Genomic DNA, 4843 nt, shown 5'->3' on the forward strand with positions numbered 1-4843 from the left:
TACATGATATGACAATGTTCCTTCACCCTAGAGCTGCCTAATTACATGGTGGACAATGTTTCTTCTCCTCAGAGCAGACTAATTACATGGTATGGCAACTTTTCTTCACCTTAGAGCTGACTAATTACATGGTATGACAATGTTCCTTCACCCTAGAGCTGCCTAATTACATGGTGGACAATGTTTCTTCTCCTCAGAGCAGACTAATTACATGGTATGGCAACTTTTCTTCACCTTAGAGCTGACTAATTACATGGTATGACAATGTTCCTTCACCCCAGAGTTGCCTAATTGCATCGTATGATAACGTTTCGCCATCCTAACATACCATTCTATTAAACTTAAAAGTAGAACTAGAACTGAAACAGTCAATTTATCATTTCAAATATCATGCCATTTCCTTTAACGAAATGATTTGTATTCAAAGTCGATCACTCTAGTTAATTACCTATTTCCTGGTCTATGTGGATAAAGTTTACCTTCTTGGATTAGGTCGGAAGAGTACGTTGGTTAATTAATAATCTTTCTGGATGAGATATGATCTTTGTAGATAAAGTTTAAGCTTTCGAGAAAAAGGCTTGGCCTTCCTAAACATTATCATAATCTTATTATTCTAGACAATGACTGAACTTCTTAAATATGATTTTATCTTTCTGGATAATATCTCATCTTCTTAAATATGATTTTATCTTTCTAGACAGTGTCTGCTCTTCTTAAATATAATATAAGCTTTCTAGATAAAGTTTGACTTCTATGACGTTTTAAAAAGACCAAGACTTTAAATTCACTTCCAGAAAGTTCATGAAATTATATTCAGTTGAACAGTCGCTTGCTTTTTTTTCTTTTTTTTTTTGTAGGAGGGACACATTTCTTGTCCAAAACTTGTCCCATTTCTGGTCCAAAACTTTTCCATTATATGTTTTAAATTGATAGTAACGAAATACATCGGTTATTAAACAAATAAAATTAAATGCCACAATATAAAATACAAACAAACATTGTTTTAAACACAAATTTACAAGAAGTTCGACCAAGTCTTTGGTTTCGAATATGTTTCACTATGTGACATGTTGTTTCAACGTTCTTTCGCCTCTTCATCTTGTAGTACAAAAAAAGGTATGAAAACATTATGAAAAAAAATTGATCGAGCCTCTCCCTTTTGTTGAAAACTCTTTTCAGTGATCCTCATTAACAGACGACGCAACCAGACTTTTGTACCAACGGTTAAACTAGGTGCCTTTGTATCCTGAGGCTGTTTTTCTTTTCGTGCAGGGATTGCCCTAAACTAGACCACGGGAACTCTCCACCCTACTGGACACTGCGCGTACGTTCCTGTGACGTCAGAGAACACGCGAGGCCAGACACTTGTTTTATTTTTGCAGCTGCAACTGTCTTAGTTTGTCTGTAGTCCAGGGTGGTTATGCACCTTTCGCGAAAGCTCCATTTTGTTGTATTTTTTAGCTGTTTTGGATCTTTCCTTGATAAGAGTGAGTCGTTAATCAGGAATATCTGAAACATTTACTACAGACTGTCTCATTTTGTCTCGTCATCGCGCACGTGAAAGTAGCTCCGCACACCCACTCACTCATGGGTGCAACACCCAGTTGTCGAAGATCACGTTTATTCCTCGCTTGGGATGAGATGAATCGTGAAAGTTTGGGGTGTGTGGATTGGCCGAAAAATGAGACAGTTACAGTGACTAATTCTTCCTGTTAAACGTCTAGCTTTATTAGGACTTACAGCGCGATATCGGTTTAATAACGTAATTGTTATATAGCACTTCTGACGACAAACAAACAAAGCTCACATACTTCAGGTTTCTTAAATTTTCATTTCCAATCCAGAAGCTTGAAGAATAATTCGTTGTAATTTTATGGAGGAAACAGACGTGAGAAAAAGAATAAATAAATTGTTTGAAGGTCAAAGGCCTTTACGCTTACACGTGACGGAAGTTCACGTGCATTACCACCAATCCACTGGTCATTGTCTGCATGACCCACAGGCTTATCCACCCACAGAAATAGAGGTAAGTCTCGTGTTTCATTATTAACATATTTAATGTGTCCTATCCAGAATGTTGAGATTCTACCTCTCGGCCAATAACACCAGTGACATTAACCTTTAACCTACCAGGAGTCTACTTTTACGACCCACATGCATTATTAATGTTAACTTCGTCTTTTTTAACTAAATATCTAAGACTAGTTCTCAGATGATAAGAACACAAAACAAGTTATTAAACGGAAGGTGTTTCTGTTGGTATTGTAGCCAAAAGAAACAAGCCAACATGAGAGTATATAAATAGTATAGACAGTTATTAATTAAAGCGGATTTTAACATCTCTACGTCTAAAGTTTTGTTTTAACTGCTAAGTTCAGCTTTCTTTACCAGTTATTGTACACGTTTTAACCACTAACTTCAGTCTTATTTATTTAACAGTTATTTTACACGTTTAAATATCTAACTTCAGTCTTATTTATCCGTTATCTTATTCTATTCGTTCTAATAATCACTCCATAAATCCTCCTTTTAGTTTTAAATTGATATTCCTTGCGTAACGTACAAACAACAAACTCCATCAACGAATCAAAGGAGTCTGTGATTAAAACATCTGATTGAATTGCCCTCTGTTCTCCTTTTTTTAGGCCTAGCATTAGCGGAAGTAAAAACACCGTCTCTGATCGGTATTTTTGATTTATACATGTGAGGAAATGAAAAATAATGACAGTTATTTCCTTTTCTGATCTCGTTATAATAAATATGCGTTTTGATAATTACTCAACCCAGTCTACAAAGATTTTTTCATCACCAGTCCTTCCTGTAAGCTTCTGTTTGGCGTCATGTACTACGTAAAGCAATTTGCGAAGTCATGTTACAAAAGTGCGCCATCTACATCAATAATTAATATTATTTTGTAATGGTTTTCGTAACGAGAAATAACATGAGAATGAAATTAGTGACGCAGTACAATAAAGATCACAGAGTGATTTTTTTTTGGCGACCACAAGTGTGTATCTCAATAGGCGTCGTTAATATTTAACTTGAGTGTTATTGGATTTAGGAGTTTAACTGTAATATACAAACAAGAAAACAACGTTTTATCGTCAAGAGATAAATTTCGTTATAGAAAGTGTAGAATTAGCTGTTTTTTTAGAGCAAAGCCAAACTGGGTTATTTGTTATGTCCACCACGGGGTATCGATCCGCGGGTTTTAGCGTTGTAAATCCGTAAACTTACCGCTGTCCCACTGTGCGTTCTTATACATTTCTAGTTAATAACTTCCTCACCTGAGGTTTGTTAAAGTACTTGGAGTAGTTATGAACTTCCGCACCTAATAGTGCCAATAATATAGCGATATTCTATAAGATATAAAAGATAGAAACATTTTCCATGACAATACCATTAACACAGTGACATTTTGCATGCAAATACTAACAATATAGTAACCTTCTTCATGACAATACCATTAACACAGTGACATTTTGCATGCAAATACTAACAATATAATAATCTTCTTCATGACAATACCACTAATATAGTGACATTTTCCATGCAAATACTAACAATAGTGTGACATTCTCCGTGACAATACCACTAATATAGTGATATTCTCATCGGTAATACCATTACTAATAACACTGTTTTGTCATAAAGACTATGTGGCGGTTTTTAGTAACACTAGATACTTTGTTGTATCTTTGGTAGTGTATACTGTATAATAAAGTATCAAGTGGTGTATACATTCATTTATACTTTATATACGGAGATTGAGTGTATCTTTCATTACGATGTTAATCTTATATATACCGACTTGAGACTTGGAGGTAAAAAGTGTTTCTATGTGTGCGAGTTGGGTTAATACCACACTGCAACAGTTGCATTACGTATATCTGATATCAAAGGAACCGGTGTGTTAATGGCGCTAAGTGTAGTAGCGTCGCGAATCGGCTCTGTGCAAGAGCTTTGGAGTTGGCGAGCTAGTTTCGAATCCTTGCAATATTCCCAACACTTTAAACTATGCAAGCATTATAAGAGTGTCAGTCTCGAGCGTGAATAGTGGGTGGGAGGGTGTTGCTGACTGGCTACCTACCCTCTTGTCAGTAGTTCAAAGTTAGGGATGGCGAGAGAGAGTCTTAGTAGCTTTACCACAAATACAGAAAAGTTTTGCGAAGCACTAGCGGTTGTTGGAGGGGGGCAGTCCCCCTTTCCTATGAACTGTCAAAAACAAAGTTCCTTTAGACCTAATAATATGTATTTGTGTGTATTTTCTTATAGCAAAGCCACATCGATCTATTTGCTGTGTCCAACGAGGGGAATCGTACCCTTGATTTTAGAGTTGTAAATCCGAAACTTACCGCTGTTCCACCAGGGGACACCTAATAATGAAAGGGTAGTTTTGAAACTTTGTCTGTAAGTAAACTGTCGTTCTCTAAGAAACTTAATATTTTTAAATTAAGGAAAACTGGGATTTTAAACTTACATTCTGTGTGTGTGTGTGTTTGATTCACATTGTGTGTCCGAGTTGGGACAGTTTTGTTTTATTGGTTCTGTAAATACTTCCAATTTGACTGTTGAATAAATTTGGTGAATACGACTAATAAGGATGTCAAACTTTTAGAAATCAGTTTGGTACAGCGTACGTAGTCGATATACTTAGTTTAGTTTATAAGCATAAGATGGCAGCACATGTTGTAGCATAACCTGTTGAACAACTACAGCCAATGCAGAAACATGTTTTTCTAATGTCTAGATTTAAACCTTAACTGTGTGGTAATACACAGACAGTGCAAACAAATTAAACACACTCACATATATATATATATATATATATATATATATATAT

The 4843-nt window shown here is 35.6% G+C and overlaps 1 protein-coding gene across 1 annotated transcript in view; it reads left to right on the forward strand.

Moving 5' to 3' along the window:
* Positions 1-1384: 1384 nt before the first annotated feature.
* The window catches only part of LOC106464105 (WD repeat-containing protein 47-like), a 31754-nt gene continuing 28295 nt past the window's right edge, over positions 1385-4843 (forward strand). Inside the window, exon 1 of the mRNA XM_022391777.1 lies at positions 1385-2026. The gene's annotated coding sequence lies outside the window, so the exon portion shown is untranslated. The remainder of the gene's footprint in view (positions 2027-4843) is intronic.

Source organism: Limulus polyphemus, unplaced genomic scaffold (assembly GCF_000517525.1).
Source record: "Limulus polyphemus unplaced genomic scaffold, Limulus_polyphemus-2.1.2 Scaffold1562, whole genome shotgun sequence".
NCBI lineage: Eukaryota > Metazoa > Arthropoda > Merostomata > Xiphosura > Limulidae > Limulus > Limulus polyphemus.